Source organism: Ictalurus furcatus, chromosome 1 (genome assembly GCF_023375685.1).
Source record: "Ictalurus furcatus strain D&B chromosome 1, Billie_1.0, whole genome shotgun sequence".
Taxonomy (NCBI): Eukaryota; Metazoa; Chordata; class Actinopteri; order Siluriformes; family Ictaluridae; genus Ictalurus; species Ictalurus furcatus.
Window position 1 is genome coordinate 16958111 of NC_071255.1, and position 22498 is coordinate 16980608.

The 22498-nt window shown below is 40.6% G+C and overlaps 1 protein-coding gene across 7 annotated transcripts in view; it reads left to right on the forward strand.

Moving 5' to 3' along the window:
• Positions 1 to 22498, forward strand: part of sema6e (sema domain, transmembrane domain (TM), and cytoplasmic domain, (semaphorin) 6E) — a 142578-nt gene that overhangs the window by 33471 nt on the left and 86609 nt on the right. Inside the window, exon 1 of one of the 7 annotated variants that reach the window (XM_053629813.1) lies at positions 18439 to 18526. The exons of the other annotated variants lie outside the window; for them this stretch is intronic. The gene's annotated coding sequence lies outside the window, so the exon portion shown is untranslated. Of the gene's footprint in view, positions 1 to 18438; positions 18527 to 22498 lie in introns of those variants that run through there. 7 annotated transcript variants of the gene reach the window in all.

Sequence of the window (22498 nt, forward strand, 5' to 3'; positions counted from 1 at the left end):
TACTTTCTGGGGTTAATATATGATGCATTTGTTGGGATTGAACATCCATGCCCCAAATTAGACATATGAAGAAGAGCTCTGCTCATTTGTGGTGTCCTTGTTGCTGGGGAAGCAGTATTGTGGTATAAGGGTGTAGGAGTGTGCCAGCTGAACAATAGCTCTGGAAAATGAATCTGACAAAGAGGGAGAAGGCATTGGCTTCAGTGAAAGATGGGTATCACAGCATGTGTGAGCTGAAACTAGGACAGCTCTCAGAAGGACAGGAGTGGTGCGTAAGGGCAGGGGCAGACGCCCACAGGTATGATGAAGACCACTTGATTTTTAATCCTATCACACACGAACACAAAGACATGCACTTCTACACAACATGAAGGAAGGATGTTCATTGAAGTGCCCTTGACTGAAGGCAAATAGATTTATGAGTTTTGTTTTGGATCAGTTTTTTTTCTTTCATATTTAGAAATGAAAACCATCAATGTATCATCCTCCTTCAACCTATTTTTGTTTGCGCTCTTGTTATAAATTTTGCCATGTGTAAAAATTCGGCCCTCATCGATCCGTGTCTTGAACAGTTCTCTTGAATACAGCTCTAGTTCTTCTCTGACAGTCTGTAGTGTTTGAAGCCATCAGCTGAGGCAGAAGGCCTCCCCGGGGGGCTGATCAGACAGAAAGAGCTGAGACGTTCATTAGACAAATCCATCCATCCTTTCCTCTCCTCCTCCACCTGTTCTTTTTCAGCAGCACTAAGGTTAATTAGCACATTGGATTAGGCAGGTGCCTCCTCTGTAGCCCTCCTCCTGCATCCTGTGCAAACTGGCTTTTCTCAAATCATCTCTGCAGTGATACTGACTCTACTGTTAAAGGATAAATTACTATATACTAGAGATGCACCGATACTTCTATTTGATACAGATTATTGGCTGATAAAGGCTATTTTCCCCGCAATGGGCTATCGGCAGATAGTTTAAAAACATCCAATGATCAGGGCCGATTATATCCTGTCAATCAAAAGAGGGCGGGAAAATACATCGATTCCATGCTGTGTGTAAAGATGTCTCCTGTGTGGAATGATAAAACTGCAGTTTGTAAGCTCTGTAATCTCTTCACTGCTAAAATTTTACACCGGACTCTGCAGCAGTGATGCGGGAGCTTCGGCGTCGTGTCTAAATGAATTTTTTTTGCTGCGCTGCTCAAGCTGAATTAAACGCCAGTACACCGTTGAAAGATTTAAATGAAGATGAGTTGACAAAAATGTATAAATTGCACATGTGTGTGTATATATATATATATATATATTATATATAATATCTATGTATGTATGTATGTGTGTGTGTGTGTGTGTGTGTGTGTGTGTGTGTGTGTGTTGAGTAGTACATTTCATATCCAGTTAATGTTAATATATAATATTAACATTTTATATATTAGCAGTTTGATGTTCAGTGATGAAGTAGAAATGCTTTTTTTTTTTGTGGTGAGTGAATGTGAAGCCTAACAGGAGGTTTTTTTTAGAATTCAGTCAATGTTAATATGAATTAATAGCATTCAGTAAGTTAAGAAATCTTACTTTAATCTTCAGAATTTAGTTCATGTGTTAATGTTAATTAGAGTAATGTGTTTTCTGTTCATGAGACCAGTTACTGTGAAACAACTTGTTGAAATGGAGAGAATAAAGTTTTTATTTGCGTTTCTTTCAGAATTGTGGAATTAATTATTAAATTAAAAGAATACATAAAAGGCAGAACTATTGGTATCGGCCGATATCGCTCTGAATAATCGGTTATTGGCTGAGAAATTTAGTATTGGTGTACCTCTACTATGTTCTATATATTACTACATATTACAAATATACTAATATAATATATATACTGTACCTGCTAATGTTAAAATACTTTTTTAAAATAAAGCAGAGAAGAAAAATGGAATAATCACCAATTCAGTTAGGAATAAAACATGTGCTGTTATAGAAAAAGAACGAACTTCATGGAGGGATCAGTAATTCAGCTTTGTGTTGGGCCACATTACACCACCCTGTTGTGGATTGCTTTCCCTGATATGTTATATTCCTCTTTTGTTCCTTCTTGACACGTTGCACTTTTTAATATAGTGCAACTTTCACAAGACAGGTTTGTTTCTGTTGGCACTTATGTTATAGCAGCTATAAACAGTTGTTCCCTCACCAGCTTCTTTTGTCTGTCTCTTGAAGTTAATAAGACAAAAAAGCAGAATATCATGTTACCGAGAATTAGAAAATTACAAGAAAATACCTTGAAGACTTTCCTGTGGAGGACAATTTGCATAAGATTAAATAAACATATATTTACAGAACACTTCACTATCTCAACAATTAACCAGTTTTCTTGTTAAACAACAGCAGCACTGTCAGAGATGAAGCTTCACCTTCTTACCAGATTTGAGGATTTCACAGCATTTTGGTCTAAGGAAGAATAATGTACATATGATTTTTGGACGCACAGCTGCAAAATTATGCAAATATAACTCTAGGCAAAAATAACATTTGTTTCAGTGGAAAAGCACATATGTTATTGGTTGGCTACATGTCTTAGAGTTGGCTGAGCTTCAGTTTTGGCCCACGTTATTTCAGTTAAATATGGGAAATATAAACAGGAAATATGTCTGTTCACTGTGGATGTGTCAATATCAATATAACACAATATTTGATGTAATGCTGTGTATGTAAAATACATTTATTTTTATATATCTATAAGGTTATATATGTATTTGTTTATATTATATAGAAGTATTTATGCATTATGTTTTATGGATGAACAAAAAAACCCTGATAATTAAACTACAGTCCTAAATTGATGGTAAAATCTCCCTTTCACTGCACTTTATGGTTTCTGTTACTCACTGCATTAAGGAATATTGTCTTGTTTATGCTTACTTTGATCGTACCGTTTTAATTAGACATTACAGATCTTACTTGAGCTAGACTGCGAGTGAGGAGCAACGTGGCCTCGTTACTAATAGATCACTCCTGTTATAATAAACCACAGAATGTACACCGCAAATACAGCATATAATGACAATGAACTTTAATTAAACTAAACCTTTTAAGCAACTCGCCCCAATTTCCCCAACCCCTTGACACCGTGTAGCATTTTGGATATAAACGTAAGTTTGTGCTCGTGCATCACCATGGTGCTTCCATGCCACATAAGCTCCGCTTTGTAAAGTTTGCAGGTTACAATTTTCTTTGTGGTATTGAATATAAAATGCTCCCATGCTTTAGTGGGTTGCGTATTTATTCCGCTGTCACTTGATGATTACGCCTCTGTCTGATGTTGACCTGAGGTCATGTTTTGCATTAAAGGTAAAAGGTTGACATAAACAGTAAAGCTAGCGGTGTCGCGTTACGTGCGTTTGACGTCATGTGCCATCGACTAGGCTTATACCTCCGGTTAGTAAAAAAACCTCCAGTGTTCCATTTGAGACGGTGCATGTTTTTGGAACAGAAGTACCGCAATGAGTAAACGTGCCCCGCACCATCCGCAGACCAACTCATCGATAATGAGATTCGTTTACAACATTTTTCATAATCGATAATTATCAATAATTATCGACCATAGTTGTTGTAGCTCTAATAGATGTATGTGTGTGTATGTATATGTGTGTGTGTGTGTGTGTGTGTGTGTGTGTGTATGTATGTGTATATGTGTGTGTGTGTGTGTGTGTGTGTGTGTGTGTGTGTATGTATGTATATATATATATATATATATATATATATATATATATATATATAATATAAATATATATATATATATAATATAAATATATATATATATATATATATATAATATAAATATATAAAATGTATGTGTGTGTGTGTGTGTGTGTGAGAGAGAGAGAGAGCGCGCAGCTCTAAGATCCTGTACGTCATCTTCAAATATCAGTTCTCGGCCCAGCACACTGGGTTTTGGCCAGGAAGCAGCATTTCTGGCGGCCTGAAAAACAGATTGTGATTAGCTGTACTGCTTTCACGTTGTGATTGCTTACAGCTGAGCCACAGTGGCACCCAAACTGTAGAATCAGCTCCTCTTATAGAATGGTTGGCAACGAAAATATAATTTCAGATAGTCTTAAGGATGATGGTCATGGTAATGACTGTTATTTTGCTGTCTCGTTATTCCATTCACATGTAAGAAAAGAGACTCTGAGAGTATGTGTAAGAGAGAGAAAGAAGCTTGAGCTGTGTGAAGGTAAGCGGTTACCAGACGGGATTTATTCTGTTTTTTTTTTCTTCCCCCCAGTACAGAGGCTTTCCAACCCTGATGGCAAGCTTTCCATGACACGTCCGTACACGATATCCTTGCCAACGTCAGTTCACACCTCTGTGGCACTACCTGCTGTCCGCTGTGCCTGGACAAGTGTCCGTGCCAGCTTTGTATCCGGCGTTCACAGCATATTTAGTCTTGGGATTTATCGATATCCTTCTTTGTATTTAGATAATCTACTACACTGGAACCACTATGTGAGGTGTCAGTACATAAAAAGGTCTTTGTTCGAGCTTTATTTTTTACAAGCCGTCGGAGTCAGCCAGGCAGCTCATTCACTCGGAATTGTTAGTGTGTGAGCTGCTTAAAGAAAACAAGGAGGTTAAATGTTTCTGAGCTAGCCGTATCAAACTGCATGCCTCCCTCCCCGTCATACCCCTTTCTTGCAGAGACTGCAGGGGAGAGAGGGGACTGCAGTGGCTCTGCGATGGTGTGGGGCCTGAATGAAGACGGATGGATCCATCAGAACGCCTGGATGATGAATCATGGGCTGTGGGAGAGGCTCTCATTTATGTAAAAGAGGTGCTTTCAGACGTGGCACAGCAATAAATCAGACAGAGATTGCTCTAATTTCATTATAGTGGCAGACAGAGGAGGTGCCACTGCGTTGCTGCAGCGAGAGACACACAGTCACGCACGTGCCTCACAGGATTTCATTGTAGTATTTTGATTCAGCTTGCGTAGGACCTGTGAGCGCCGTATGGGACACGGCAATATTCTCCAGATATGTGTTTTTATCTATTACAGATCTTCTATAACCCTGATGCTGGATACAGGATCTTTCAGCCTGTGCAGGTCTAAGCTGGAATCATTTTGTGTGTGTGTGTCATCTTCACAAAAGCTGTTTAGCACCGAGCCATTTCTTTCCCAATGCAGGTGGTGAGGCGAAGGCGTGAGAAAGTAGCTAAACGCTCAGTAAAAAGCCAAATCCAGCTCCATGCATTATGGATGTGAGACTGGAGGCGATGGAGCTAGGCGGTGAGGAGACGGAAAGAGTGTTGAGCAAAACAGGTTAAGAGTGCTTTCTACCCCAAGTGGGGGTATACGTGTGTGCACTCGCTCTCTGTGTGAGCCCCATGAGTGACTGGCCTCCCTCAGTAGGGGGTGGCAAGCGCTCCAGCTGTTTTGGCAGATAAGCCGGTGCAGTGGTACTCCTGAGCTTCCTGTCGTGCATCAGCTGCCTCTGTCCCCTCTACACCCGACACTCAGCTGTCCCCGCACACGAACACTACGATTTGCTAGCACGGTTTCAACTCCCTCAACACTGAATTAGCTAGAAACACACACATACACACCTGTCTCAGCACTCTGCATTAACACTAAGGATTACTGATACCTCGTCATCCTTTCCGCTCCACTGCTGACTAATTACCTGGCCAGCCATCGCCATGCACACACCACACACATGCATACACACGCACAAACACATAGCTCACTGTCGCTAATGATAATTGCAGTAATGAACACAAGGCTAGAGGGTTTTCTCAGACGCCATCTTCTGACTTTATCCGAGATGACTTGCGGAGACATATTGGGTAAACAGTGAGCATCTTGCTCAACCTGCTAAACAGCCCTGGAGGTGAACACAGGGTTTAGATAAGAGTAAAACAAGCCAGTACCGAGCTCTGCAACTCTACAAGCTTCGGCAGTTTGTTTTGGATGACAAAAAAATACTGTTACTAGTTTTGTTGGGTGTGGATTAAAAAGCGTGAGCTACATTTCATTGGTGCAATTTCGCACTAGCTTTATTATATCAGTACGGTTTCTTTATGTATAATGTTTTAAAGAAAAATGGACAGAGTGCTTTATAGAGGATTGATACCAGTTTCGAATTCAAGGAAAGATCAATAACGGAGGTAAAAAAAGAAGAAAAATGATTCCAAAAGCAAAATGTAATGCAACCTTAAGGTTAGCATGAATGTTAGCTATCTAAGCAACCAATCCTGATTTATAGCTTAAACTAGCAGTGTGCTCCAGGGCTGACAGGATATCTCGGGCTACTTTACACAATCCACAATTGAATTTTAATGAATAAAAGATGTAATATTCAGTTTAATATATACAAGCCTGTAATCATGTACAAACCTAGACAGCGCAAACATTAGCAGCAGCACTATGCTATGTGTTTGTAAGCAAAACTGCTGTTTTTTTAAGTGAAGGAAATCAGACCGAGGAAATAGTGATTCAGTGTTTAGTGTTTCTGAGTCATTTTTAATTACTTATCCACTGCAGTGTTGCTAGTACTGAACACAAATGTACATTTCCTCGGTTACACAGGATGCCCATAAAAATCTGCCATCTTCAGGCAGGAATATTTGAATGCTTTCTGCAGCACCATTACAGCGAAGTGCAAATCTCCTCAGGTTAAAGTGAAAATGACAACAACGGGATGTTTATTGAGTTAGGTCTTAACAGATGTTCCTTCATTATTGTCACCGTCACAGATTGTCCTTCATTTCGTTGTCATAATGGTCAAATAGTAAGATATCGGTAGTGAAAAATGAAACAAAAATTCTAAGTCCAAACATTAATATTTCCCTTTTCGAATGGTGTAAATATGCTCCAATAAAAAATTTGTACACATTTGGTTTTTTTTTTTTTTTGTTTTTTTTTATTTTTTTTTTTTTATAACTTTCTCTAATCCTCTGAGCAGGTGTAATATTCACCCCATACTCACTTGACTTGACACATCTGTTGGAACTCTGCCAGATGTCATACACTGCCGAGAGGGTCAAGGCAAAACTTCTGTTGATTGTTTTTATCTTTTGGATTTGTTGTCTTGTTGCCAAATACACTCACATTTGACTTATTTCCATATACCAGAGGGGGATGCAGCATTTTTTCTTCCGTTGTAAATTGAATACCAAATAGCTTCCTTTATACTATAAATACTCATTATGTAAGATATAAGATTTTCGCTGCACCCACATGGTGCGTTACATGGGCAATACAGCATCATTTGAGATTGAAAAAGAAGACAAAAACGGATTCCAACAAGTGCCTGAGGGGAAACTTTCAATTACTTACATGTCATATGTTTAAGACACTCCGTTGTAATTTTTTTTTCATTAAATAATGCAGTAGGTACATCATAAACAATATGGGGGGGGGCATATGGTATAAATGCTGTGGATATTCAGAGCCCTTTTTCTATTGCAGGTGATGAGTCATGGAGCAAAAAATGAGAAAATCCATTATATTTGATTGACTTACATTAGGTGACTAAAAGTAGTCTAAATGTAGAATTTTTCCATTTGAATTCATAAATATTATGAAAAGTGTTTTTGAGCAGTGAAATTCATTCCGACAGCCTGAGTGTGTTCTGCAATCATAAAAGTGGATGTCGAATATTATTCTTTCCTGTCAACATTGTTCTCTCTCACACACACACACACACACACACACACACACACACACACACTGCTGTACTATTATTGCACTACAGTGTGTGTGTGTGTGTGTGTGTGTGTGTGTGTGTGTGTGTGTGTGTGTGTGTGTCTGGATCTACAGCTGGATCAGGGAAGTGATAGTCCTATAAGGGCCGAATGCAAAGGTCAGTAAACAGCAACTCATTTTTAGAGCTGCAGATTGAAAGGGAAATCGGTTTGTTGTACTGGGAGTCGTCGTGTGTGCGCACATGCTTTCTGAGCTTTACTGCCACTGCTGGGGATTTGTGCTGTACCACACTCTGCCTGGGACCCAGCTGACCTGTCAGTGGTAGTCAGGGTACACAAGCACCGTATAACATGGCTTAATGGAGCCGAAATTCTCTCTCTCGCCCTCCCTCGTGCTTGATCTCACTCACGCTGTCTTGTCTTGCTCAGCCTCAGGTGTGTGGGTCGTCCCTGAGCCGCGAGACCAGCAGGGGAAAAGGATCAGATGAACGATTCCCAGATTAATATGAACTCGAGCTGCATTCCCAGAGCTCATTATCTTTCACACTAGCGTTTTTTAGAAGGCTCAGAAGGTTTCTAGGTAAAAGACCAAATGCAGATTTTGTATCTTAGGTGTACGTGTGTATGGTGGACTTTGGCTGGAAGGAGCAGTGTTTTTCTTTAATGGTAAGGAGAAGGAAAATCAGGGCCTCTTGGCTCCGACTTCACTCGTACCGGCACTAGCGGCTCAAAACCAAGTGTCCCATTAGCGGAGTAGGGTTGCTCAGTATACACACGCGCATACACACACGCGCGCACACACACACACACACACACACACGGCTGACCTGTTATTTTCCACAGTCTTGCTCCAAAATGGATAAGGGTGCCAGCACATTACATAGTGCTGCTTGTGAGTCCTCTCAAAACAGACAGTGCCCATTCACTCACGCTCAACCTGACCTTTTCAGTTTCTGCTATGTGATCCGAGCGCTGTTGTGCTCTAAAGAGCCCCAAAATCTCATGTGTTTATCATCAATGAAAATTGAAAAATATGTGGAAATGCACAGTGAAGCAAAACTATCAAGGCCTGTAGTGTGGGTGTGTGGGGGGGGAGGGGTGCATTTGAGATCCAGCCCTGCCTTGTACCACTCACCCTCAGTGTACTGCAATAGCTTTATTGATCCTCGCAGTTGATTTTTGGTGGCATTTGCTCATTTCATTCCTGCATTCCTTTGGAGAGATCCTGAGCACCTTGTGTGTGCTGCTCAGGTGAGTGTAGAATTCTGCAGGATTGTTTTAGCCATATGAACAGTCTTGGGTGGTTTTCTTCCGCAGCATTAGTTTCAAGGTGAAAGGCCATCTTACCATCTAACCCACCTAACCCTAACCCATCCCACAAGTTTGAGAACGAGAGAGAAATGTTGTGCAACCCCTCCTTGTTGAAGTTGTTGCTTTCTTGTCTGATGGTAAAGATTTGGGGACTGAAAATCTCTTTGATGTTCTGAGCTGTGGTAAGGAGAACATTTTATAATGCTTTTGGCTATCCCTGCAATATAAGTATTGCACTATAAGAGCAGATGAGATATTATATATATAATATATATATATATATATATATATATATATAATGTATGTATATGTGTATATATGTGTGTGTGTGTATATATAGCAGCTGTTAGAGTTTTCTAGTCTACAGTCAGCTCCAGAATTATTGGCACCCTTGGTAAAGATTTGTTTATGGAAAATGTCTTTGTGGTTAATTATCTTAGAATAAATGTACTTAAGTTCAAGGTTAGATTTGTCTCATGTTTTTAGTGTGAGAATGTTTTTTAAAACCATTTTTTTGACAAAAGGGTGCCAGTAATTCTGGAGCCACATTTAGACGGTGCAATTACAGTGCATTTCTTATGGTGAAAAAATGCTGAAAATGTCTAGGACACTTGTAACAATGTGCTGTTATGATGGTGTTTCTCATTCTTGGACATCCAGACTGGAATGCCGTTGTACTTGAAAGACAATTTTGCAGATGCAAATCAGTTTCCAGGAAGGACGTTTCGTTCCAGGTGAAGGACGGGGGCCTATTTCCACATGCTGCCTAATTTGAATTTCCTTGATAATCTTTACAAAGGCATTAACAATCAACGACAACAAAGAACAAGCATTAACCACTAACCAGATGCACTGCCAGTCCATCAAGGGACCTAGGAAGCATGCAAGATGGAAGCATGTACGAGGGCTGTCAGTGTGTAGAGCACTCGTACAGCAGAGCTGATTCGTGGTTGGCGGACGTCACCACATCTCAGTCTGAGATTTCAGCAGACATGAAATTTTATCTCCCCACGAGATCTGTGTTTGCAGACAGCTTCAGAGATTAGCAGTAGGACGGCGGGAGAGTGCTGTTGACTTGGAGACCAGATTGCCTTATCTTCATTAGCTATGCACGGCCACGGTTAGTCCGAGTCGGTTAACAGGAGGAGGAGGAGGAGGGTGGACAAGAGGTCCAGGATGGGGCCTGGATAAAAAAAAATCGCTTCTCTAATCCTGGATTATTTGCGTGGTGGTTGGGAAAGCGTGTGTGTGTGTGTTTTTTGGAGCGTATGTGTATTTGTGTGTATGCTGCCAGTCGAGATAAAGTGAGACAAAGGGATTGCTTTATGGGCAGCTCGTGTGCCTACCCAACATCTTTAATCCTTTTGTTCCATGAACAGACAGGAGAAAAGTGCTAAAATGCTAGAAAGTGCTTGTAAAGGGGTAAGGAAAAGTTCTGTAAAGTATTTCTGATTCCACGGCCACTTGGATTGGAACTCTTTTTCAGCAAGCGATGTTGCCGGGTGGTGGCCCAAGAGAAAACTGCCAGGGTAAGACGTCTGACCTAGGGACAGGGTATTTTGCTCAGAGAAAAGCTGTTCTTTCACAAACATATAGACAAGCAATTAGTCATGGCAGCTTTGCCATTTTCTGACGTGTTTATTCTGAAGTCTTGGCTCCTGTGCATAGCAAAGAGCTATTTTGGATGCTGATGCTTACAGTGACTGTGATATTTGGACACATCATCAGGTCTAGCTTTGTTCCTTCTCAGCTAACCTTTTGCGTGCGATCCTACTGGGGTTTGTTTATTTAGGTTTCTGTTGAGCGGGGGAAAAGCTGTGTGCTCTGTCTTTATCCCCTTTTTTTCAGGTCAGAGTATTACATATTGAGGTTATTCCAGCGAGTCGTCAGTATGACGGAAACGTAGAAACGTGCTGTCTTGATAATGCCTTTCTCTGTATCTTTTAACATACCCATTATCCAGTCATCCATCATTCCTCTCCCACCCCCTGAATGAGGTGTATGGGGTGCATAAACAGTAGACCCCCCCCAAAAGCTGGCGTAAGGAGAGATCCTTTCAGGTTTGGACATTGGGACGGAGGTCCGACGTCCAGACTGTATCATTTTAGTTTTAATAAAGACACACCGGTGGTTGCTAGACTGACAGTCTTTGTCCCACATGCTGCTTTCAAAGTGATTTATGTCCAGGAAGGCTATTAGATTGAGTTCTGCTGTCCTGCTGTATCCATGTAACTGCTGGCTGCAAGACCCAAGGGAGTAGCACAGGAACATGCTTCCCGTTCCTGGTCGAAATGTTTGCATTTTGCAGACGGTGGATAAAAACACTGAGTTACATTGGTCAGCGTTAAGGTTGTGCTAATGTTCTTTTGTGTGTTATCGGGCTTGCGGCTCGTGTGGATGTGGATAAATATATAGAATTACAGAATGCACTAATGTTGGGTTTAGTCAACGATTGTGTTTGTAGTTTTCTGCCAACTTGACAACACGTGGCTAAACAGAAAAGCCATTGTAAGCATAATGCATGAGGCCAGCTCCTGTTTGAAGTGGGCTGAGCGCGGGTGCTGGCTCAGTGCAGGGAGATATGGGAGAACTGAGCCAGAGAAACTGAAAGGCCACTTGTCAAAGGACAGGGTTGAAACAATGAGGCTCTTCGGGCTGGCACACTGGGAGCTAGGGAAAGGACAGAAAAAGTCAGGGTTGTGTTCGTTTAGTCCCACACAGACCCACTGCAGGAGACAGAGAGATGGATGAAGAAAAAGAGAAAAGAGGAACAGTGAGATGGAGGAAGAAAAGGAGAGGGAGATGGACATGGAGGAAGAAAAGGTGAGGGAGATGGAGAGAGATACAGAAAGATGGAGGAAGAAAAGGAGAGGGAGACAGACATGGAGGAAGGAAAAGAGAGGGAGACGGAGAGAGATACAGAGATGGAGGATGGAAAGGAGAGGGAGACAGAGAGAGATACAGAGAGATGGAGGAAGGAAAGGAGAGGGAGACAGAGAGAGATAGAGATGGAGGAAGAAAAGGAGAGGGAGAGAGATACAGAGAGATGGAGGAAGAAAAGGAGACTGGGAGAAAGATGGAGACAGAGAGGGTGAGAGGGAAAGGGAGGCAGAAAGAGATAGAGGGAGACAGAGAGATACAGAGAGATGGAGGAAGGAAAGGAGAGGGAGACGGAGAGAGATAGAGATGGAGGAAGGAAAGGAGAGGGAGAGAGATACAGAGAGATGGAGGAAGAAAAGGAGACTGGGAGAAAGATGGAGACAGAGAGGGTGAGAGGGAAAGGGAGGCAGAAAGAGATAGAGGAAGAAAAGAGAGAGAGCAGTATGATGGGTTAGGGTCAACATGTGCTGCAAAGATATTTGACATAGATCCTGACTTTTTAGGTCCTGGTAATTTAAGCATGAATGCAGATCGTGTGTGTGTTTGTGAGTGTAATCTGCAGCTATTAAAATGTGGCAGCACTAAACCCTTTGAAGCTGCAGTGGAAAGCGTGTTTACGTGCAACACGACTGACACGGAGGAACACCGCGAGCTTCTACTGTGCTGAAATGAGGCTGTAGCGTGAGAGGAAAAGCAGACCTAACTCGTTCTGAGCGGAAACGCTGAACGGATGTGAACTTTCCATCCTTTCCCACGGAGGAGAGGCGACTGGCCTGACCCGGTGCAGCAGGAACACAGGAACAAGAAAGGGACCCAAGAGGAAATGGAGAAAACACATAACCAAACACACGTACACATGACACATGTCCAGTATCTGCACATCTACTGTAGCTGTTTCTGCAGACCAGCATGCATCTTATGTGCAGTGTTCAGGGGTGAAACATGGAGTATACATACTTCATTATTACTGTTAAGTATTATTTTGGAGGTAATTATATACTTTAAACACTTTATATATTTAGATGTATACTTTGAATGTTACTGAAATGGATTGCTTTTACTCTTCATCATAAAGTGCTCTTTATTACATTTCCAAGTTACTTTTTGCACTTTATATTTTTATTTAACCCCGTCAATTTACTCTTAAAGTATTTCAACATCTTTCAACTAGTCAATGACCGTATGCTATACATCAATAAAATGGGCTCCAGTGGATTTTATTTACAGTATATATCATTCAATCTAATTCATCGGTGTATATAAAGCCTATTAATAATCATACCAATTCATCATCTGCTATGATCTCAATTCCCTCAGTTAAAATGATGTCTTTTTTAATACATTTAAAAGCAGTAACTTTTTGGCTTTCATGTTTAGCTGGATACACGACTAGTTACATTGCTACACTGTTTACTCTTATTTCAGATCACAGTACTTCTACTTGCTACTAGTAAATAGTTTGAGCTTGATTCACTGTATAGAGCACTAGAAGTGAATATAGCTGCTCTTCTGAGTTGCTGAATGATATGCGACTTTCAAACAATTAATCTATGAAGATAACACCACACACTTCACATGAAGAGACCCTTTGGGCTGGTTAAGCATTGTTGTCTACAGTATGCTATAAGAACTACGCTGAGTTTCATGATTAATGGCCGTGATGTCTGAAGTTTTCACATATTAGATAGGAGATAATGTCCTAATGGTTCATGTGTCGGTTATTGAGCTGGAGAGATTGGGACTGAGACTAATGACACCAATATGAATCTTTCTGTTCCCCTCTGCATTTTCATTGGGGGCTGTTTGCTTCTAATTGACTTGCAATGAGCTCAAAGGAGCAGGAAGCTCACAGTTAATGAGAGCATCCATTTTTATTTGTAGTTCACTGGAAATCAGTTTGGCCCTTGTTTGCAGCTTCGCCATCCTCCTGAGTGTTCCAATAAGAGGGAACCTGATTTATTGATCTGATAACCCTTTAGCCTACGGCTTGAAATGAGGTTAGACCCGTTAAGAACCTTGTGGTGATTATGAAATTCAGGTTATTGTTTATTCAGATTTTGTGGCTGTTTTTTTTTTTTGTTTTGTTTTGTTTTGTTTTTGTTTTTCTACTGCCGTGACCAAAGCTACTTCTTTATGGTGATTTACTGTACGAGTATGACTCAGTGACAATATTTTGTACTTTTATCATTCACATCTTTTAACAAGAATAGAAAAATCTTCTTGCTCTCTACAGACATGCCTGTGTGACTGAGGGATGCTAAATGAAATGGCTTGGTGAATGGTGGCGTCACATTCTGAACTGATTCGCATGCAGCTAAAGAAAAAAATGGGCACAAAGCAGGAAACTTAATTTATTTACTGTAACTGAGGAAATGTTCAAATTCACTTTTACATACTACTCAGTTATTGATCCAGGCAGGAGTGAGTGATTCAGTGAGTGAGTGAATCAGTCTGTCAGTCAGTCACTGAATCACTCACTGACTCATTGATTCACTCACTGAATCACTCACTGACTCATTGATTCACTCACAGGAGAATATGGTTGATCAAAATTTCCATGCAGCATTTGGTGCCACATACACATTTTCTGCCAATCCTTGACCTTAACATCATTAGCTGTTTCCATGGTGCCACGTAAACTCAGAGTTGTATGTTGTTCTATGACGACTGACTTCATCTCCAGGTTAAATATGAAGTTATTAAAGTGTATTTGTTGAGTGGGTATGTTCTCTTTGGTCACCGAGGTTGGCATCAGCCCAGGGCATTATGATGTGGACATGAAGTACTTTCTCATTAGGAGGAAAAACAAGTAATCCAGGTACTCTAATTCAGAAATGTCTTAAAATGGTTTGCACTCAGATAGCTGCTATAAAACACAGTGCTCTACACTCATAACATGGCTATTCAGTCCATTTTATTTCCTCCTGAAACGCAGCAATTAATCTGATTATTAGTATACCACTCCTGTCACTCGCTACACTAATGGCCAGTATGACAGCAAGGCCCTCTGCATTATTAATAATTCCATTTGAAGAGCTGGGTGATATGCAGCCAGGCCGAGCCAGGGCCATTGATCAGAGCGCAGAAAACATAATGTCTACAGGGCAGAGAGAACCGGACAAGAAATGAGACTCTCACAATCACGCGCATGTTTTTACACAATGCATGGGTGAAATATATTGTGCGATTAAAAACTCATGGTTGCACGCTTGAGTAAAGAAACAGTGGTCCATGATTTTGACAAAAATAATGTACATTGCAGTGCAGACAGAACAGTCTGAGATCAGTTAATGTGCCTATTAAAAAGTTCTGTTTGTTTATTAGAGCGCTCACTTGCATCTAATAGCCTTTTGCAATATCAATATATCAGATGATGATTAACAAATGATGTATTGCATAGCCCTAGTCCAAATACACTCAGTCTATGAAAAGTGATAACAAGGATGGAAGGAAGAAAAAAAAAAGCATGCAAGTGTGAGACAGAAAAAATGTAGAAGCGATCTTTAAGGCAATGAGGCACATCTAAATACTAGTAAGCTTCTCTGGGACTATTAAAAGCAAATGAGCAAGCAGGGGTCACATGCCTCTTGTTAAAATTCATTTACTCTCATGATTTGTACCCCAACTTAAGTTACTTTTGGTTAAATAATAGCATTTGTTACACCTTCAAGCAAATCCTCTACAATCTGAAATCTATCCGTTCGCCTTTGAATTAAACCCATAAAACATCATCTCTTCTACAGAGTCCCTGCGGCCTAACACATACATCACTTCCTGCTCTGTCACACTGGTTCGAATCCAAACAAAGTTGTTCTGCCAAACGTTTGCTGTCCTCGCTAAGTCTCAAACAAGCTCATCATTCAAAGACAAACAGAGCCCTGTTCACTTGGACTGAGATTAGTTTTCTGGATGTTTGTGCTCACCCTTTGCCCTGATCTGTGTGACTGGTGGCCAACAGAGCTGTAAACTAGATTCAACTGACTAGCATTTTAAAAAGGATGGATGGTATGATAAAATGGTATGGATGCCATGCTAAACTGCATCCCTGTATGCTTTTCTGAGAGTATTGTGGATATTTATATTACTTAAAGTGCCTTATGTTTTGACATAATTTTAACTGAAACAGGAAGCCAGGGCAGGACATATCAAGTGGCTCCTCCCCCTTTTTAAATCGCCAATAGTGTTTAGCGTACCTCACAGCCCGGGCTATGCCGTACTTGACAGTTAGTACCATGGGTTTTTATATTGTTGGGTGCGGGACACTTCAGACTCTCGAGAGCATTTGATTGGACAGAAAATCTGATGGGAAGCTGAAGTGCAGAATGATGTCATCAAAATTGTTGAAGCGTATTTGTGGTAGAGGGAGACTGTACATTTTAAATGCATATATTCTAAATGCGGATTTTGTCATTGTTTTGGCGCACGTAAAGGCTAATGTTCATACTAAAAGCCACAAAACCTTTAACAACGCTCCATTGTTACACAGAGTAGATGTGTTGCAGTTTTTATGTGTTTTGCTAATGTGTGCTAGCACTGTAGCAAACCTAAATACTGTGATGCGTACTCTGTTTCAGGAACAAAAAATGTGAGCTTTTTAATTTTTTCGTACGCATCATATAGCATCTCTAATTTTATACCCACTTTCTTACCAGGCAGTTTTCCTCTTCACACACACACTGCTGATTTAAACAGTTCTAACAGAGGTGCCAACTTGCCCCAAATGCTGAGTGCTGAAAACTCTTGCTATAATGTAGCATATTGTAGGATATCAAAAGAGAAAGTTAGTTGAATATGCTAGCATGAGCACCCTCACTTTCTCATGTTCATTCTCTGTCAATCTTAACACACACACACTAGTCCAACAGGAAATACACAGACACGCAAACTCGCACAACTTAAGATAACTTAGAGGGCGAGAGTGTGTAATTGAGCTTAAGTAGGCTAATGCTGACAGCACTCTTTATGGTTACACCCCTTTTCCGTGACATGCTCTTCACTCTGTTGACACACATTTACACACACACACACACACATCGTTAGTGATTATAATGCTGTTTTGGTTTGCTTCATCTCATATGATGTGGCACTGATCACGCCTCCAGCCCAGAGAGCCAGTAACGCCCTGTACTGTAAACAAGTTTGAGCTATAGCCTGCCAGAGCTGTATCGCAAGGGTGGCTAACACACATCTGCGTCATTATTAACAAAACATTAAGCTTGTGCTGTACTGTAAGTGGTTATTTATGGGTAATTTGAAGCTCACAGCTGATGAATGTCAGTTGAAGCATCTGCACTTGAGATTATGGGTCGTGTCGCCCAAATATGGAGTGTCTTCCCTCTTTCCTTTTGTATCTCTCTGCCGTCTGTGCATTCTGCATTAAATGAAATGCCCCAGGCCTCTGCTCAGACTTTTGAGGGCCGACTGTTCGACTTTCATAACTCCATAACTCCCTCCGTGAGCAGCGGGAGGTTGTGTAGGAGAGGAGACCGTGAGGGATTCATTCTCCCCCTTAGCTTAAAACAAATACTCAATTTAAACTGAAGGCTACACTTTACTGTAACTAAATATGGTCATGGCAGTAAATGATCTCAAATTGAGTGGGTGGGTTTGGGGAAGTAGGGGGGGTGCAGATGCCTGAACCAGATGCTGTTAGTCACTAGCGGTTAGCGCAGCTAACAGCGGTCAGAAATGTGCTAGCCTTGCACAAACGTCTTTCCGAGAAATCCTGCCAACGGCCCCCAGCCTCAGCAGAGAGAGGGGCTGCCGAAGACAGACGGCTCGATGTAAAAACTTCACGGCTGCTTAATGAGTTGGGTTTTAAGTCTCTGCAGAGGAATTCTACAAGCAGTTTGACTGTGACTCGGGGGGGTGCCTGCTTCCTGCTGAGAATTTCACATTTTTGGTTGCTTCATAGCTGGAGCTCTGCAATCTGGCTGCTGAGTGCAAAACTATATATAGAAAGTGCTTATCGTTTAGTCATGTTTTAATAATGGGGATAATAATAAACTTTGTTTGGATAGAGTGCTTAGCATGCATTCTGCAGTGGCTTGGGATAAAAAGCATATCATTGACTAGCAGAGAGAAAAAGAGAAAAACTGGAGAGAGATGCGGAGGGGGAAAAGACAGAGAGAAAAATGGATAAATTAAATAAGGTTAATGAGTTCAGGAAGTATAGAGGTGGGAGTTTTGCTCTCTACCAAAACATCTGCTAGCGTTTAAAGCTCTGCAGTGTGTGCTTTTGTGTCGTTGGGGTTTTTGGAATGAATGAGTAGAAAGGGTTTGTCAAAGAGGACATTTAGGAGACGGGGATCTTCCATTATCATGGGTCAGTGACCAGTTGATGTCTCCAACCAGTACTTTTCTGCCTCAGACGTGCGGTTATTAACCTAAAAATTTTCAACCTAAGTCAAACCCCAGTGGGTTCTAATGTCTTTCTCTGTGTCTCTCCCTCTCTCACTCAATGATTATAGAAGGTCCTGTCTAATCACTGCTGACGCTGCGGCTTGTCTTTGGGGTTTTCGCACCCCACTACCCCGTCTCTGAGTCATCATTTCCTTCTTCAGTGCAGACGCTCCTTTGATGAGATCATAGAGTAAGCAACACCTTGTCTCTCCGTTGGATTCTGCTGCCACCCAGGCACTGACCGTGAGTACAGGATGCTCTCTCTTCCTCATTATGATTCAGATTCCCTGACCCATAATCGCAGACACAGTGGCTTAGATTTCCTGCGATTCCCCTGTGGCAGACAGAATCAATTTTTTGACACCTTCTTGGTTTGCACAAAGCTGTCGACATCGGCACTTTTCGGACCTGTCTGAGCCGGTACTCTTCATGTGGTCTAATCAAATGTCATGGCGAAGCTTATGAAGTTTGACGTCTGTAAAGCAGCAGACCTGAAATCAAAATGTCCGCCTGTGGGAACATAAGGGATGTTTTGGATCCATACGCGGAATGGTGTTAAGAGCAAACTCGCATCTGGCTGGAGTGCGTGAGAAAAATGCTTGATTTTTAGATAAATAATCCAAAAACCAAAAGCATCAACATGTGTAAACAAGGTATTGTAAGTACAGTAGTATAAGTAATAATGATAATAATAAAAATAGCATATAACATTGATGACAGGTGCACTCAAAGGAACCTCAAACTAATAGCTACTGGGGTTTAGTGTTAATTAAGCAATCACTCAAGCAAGAGTGTTGTTGTAATGAATATCAGCATGGCCGTAGGCATGAGGCTGCAGGTGAACAACAGTTTTATATACAAGTAATTAATATCAAGTAACTGACATTTCAGACACAATATGGTCAAATATTTTGCTTATTTTTGCTCCAGCTATGAAAAATGTTCCCAAAAAAAGCCACAGCTGTTGCCATGCAATGTCTCTGCCATGCAGAGACAGACTGACAGCCTGTATAAGAGTAGTAATGGTTTCAGTGTAATGAACTATTACTAGAATTGTAATTTTATGTAGCGAACACAGACAAGCGCACTGACAACGGTGAAATGAACCAGTGCTGCTATACTAAATATCCGCTCTCTTGGAACGTTGCTTGTCCATTTGAATGAGTAGACTGGGACTAACTATTGTGTATTATGTATTTTATAATTGTGAACCAGAGGTGCATTGTTCATCAGTGCCTTAGTGCTTCAGCTGAGTAAGAGTAAGGCACTTTTTTGTGCCCAAAATTTTGCGTACCCCTTGCAGAATCTGCTAAATCTTAATACTGTTAACAAAATAAGATTGATCATAAAAATCCCATGTTCATTTTTATTTAGTACTGTCCTGAATAAGCTATTTCACATAACCGATGTTTACATATAGTCCACAAGACAAGATAATAGCTGAATTCATAAAAATTTACCCCGTTCAAAAGTTTACACACCCTTGATTCTTAATACTGTGTATTGTGACCTGGATGATCCACGACTGTTTTTTTGTTTTGTTTTGTGATAGTTTTTCGAGTCCCTTGTTTGTCCTGAGCAGTTCAACTGCCCACTGTTCTACAGAAAAATCCTCCTGGATCTCATCATATAGCCACTGTTGGAAAGAGGTCAAATATGCAGAATATGCTGGAAAAGCAGAGAATGTGCAGGGGCTCGTGGATCATCCTTGTGGACTATGTAAACATCAGAAATGTGAAATCACTTATTCAGGACAGTACTAAATAAAAATTAACATGGGATATTTATGATCAATCTTATTTTCTTAACAGTATTAAGATTTAGCAGATTCTGCAAAGGGTATGAAAACTTTTGGGCACAACTGTGTCTGAGTACAAGAAGCACCATTAAGAGCTGCCTGGATGCAGTGTTTTGGGCAGTTATGCAGTACAGTTCACTTAATTACAGGTAACACTGAAAAACAGTTCAGTTGTCTTTAATAGCTTTATAAAAAGCTTTTTTTTTTTTTGCAGCAAACACAAACAAAAGCACATCTACTAGTTTCACTTTTTTCACTTTTCCGTATTTACATCTTTAATCAGATCTTGAATAGCCTATTGAATTCTCTCATTTTATTGACTTACTGTGGTGGCAGCTGTATATTTTGTGAATTAAATATGTATAGCATGCAAGACTAAATTGTGGTATGCAATAAGGGACCGTGTTCACGCAGCTGAAACTGGCGACAGTTCCAAGAATCAGACGGATTCATTCACGTGTCATTCTCTGCGCTCAAATTGTTTTTGCATACCTCTGATGAATAAGGGCCGTTAAATATACAATAATTAAGTTGCGGTTCTGAAATAAATTCTGTCTTAAATCATTGTTTAAGAATTCTACAGTCCTGTATGACTGTTTACTGGTTTTACGATGTTTAGCCTTCAACCCTATAACGACATTTCCATTTGTAAATACTCTTAAAAGTACTTTCACAATATTACCTATAATCAAGATTCTATAAACCTGGAGTTTTCAAACAGCAGCCAGGGACCAGAGCCATTATTTAAATGTGTGCAATATTTTGACTATTTCCTGGAGCCATAAAGCTTTTTTCTTCCTGAACGTTTGATTTTTTGAAAAAAAAAAATTTAAACGTAAAATAGCCATTAGAGTTGAGTTATTGGTTTAAGACATTTATTTATAGGCCTACAGGTTTTTAAGTTCCTGAGGTTTGGATGAAACCCATTTAATTCAATTGACCAGGCAAACAGGCTAATAATTCTACAAAACATAAGCATAATGGCTTTGATAATGCTTCACAGACCCCTGGGTGTCCCAGGAACCCACTTTGGAGAGCCCTGGCTATTAGCAATATGTTTACAATACAAATGTCTGTTTATCGTTTATAATTCCAAGCACATGATTTAACAAATCAAACGAAAAGTCATTTTGTATGTTGTTTAATGGTTGTATGCTCACACATGACTTGCCATTGTTACAGCTCATACAGTTACAGAATATTCTTTCTGTTCTTATATTCTTTTTAAAAAAATTTTTTTATGGAGTCAGCTTTTATTTTTTCTCTTGTGTTGTCTGCACTCCCTCTCTTTCTTTCTTCTGCTTCTTAAATGCAATTTCATTGCAGAAGGACCAGCATTCAGGCTTCACATTCAGCGAATTTCTGTTCTTTCTCTGCTCAACCCTTCTTGTCCTCTAAACCCCTGTTTTGATTTAAGGGCCATTAGTGACCACCGAGAGCTAGAGAAAATGTGAAGCTTTCCAGCACATCTACATCACATGTACAGTAGAGCTGTGTCCTGCAATGCTGCACTGAAATCATTTGGAATGGAACACGAAAGAGGAGTACGGAGGAAAACACTGTCGAATGGTGAAATCGAAGAAGAATACATGATCAGGGTGTGTGTACGGGCATGAAGACCCAGCAGCAGCCTGCATACAGGCTCACATTCCATACCCTACTGAATGATCTTAAGCTGCTGTGCTATCCTCTGTTTCTGTAGATGTATGTACAGTAGACCCAGGTGTGAGAGGTATGAAATTTCAAGCTTGCGTAAGGTTTTAGTAAAAGTGAGCTCAAGCTAGCTAAATCAAAATCTCAAAATAAAGCGTTCCCTACAACAACACACCTTCAAGTCACCTAGGGTAGAATGTCTGGATGCTAGTGCAAGAGGTGGGTCTGTCTTATTCACGGGTGAGTAGAGCTGTCACTTGATTTGTTTTATCTCATGTTAACATTCTGTGATACATCACAAAGTGGAGGGTTTTTTTTTTCCTCTGAACATGTATTTTATTTATAGCTGACTGCATATGAGGAGAATACTTATGAACAAACACCTTTAATTCACTACTGTAACATACACATGTTCATTTAGCTGATATTTTTCCAGCAACCCTCACTGGACATCAGTTTTTTGTACTTTTATATACATAAATTGCAATATATGTTGTTATCTTTTCTAGAAATGTTACTCATTTTTTCACTCGGGTAATAATAATTATTAAGTCCATCCCACTGTCCTCTTGTTGTCCACTGTCCAAACCTGTGGCTGAGTGATGTGGCTGTGAGCTGTGAATGGTACGGTCCTTCAGTAGGGTAACATGCTCCCTAGGGCCTAGGCAGAGAAGGCTGCTGGTGGAATAGGGAATATCGTGCACACACACACACACACACACACACACACACACACACACACACACACACACACACACACACCC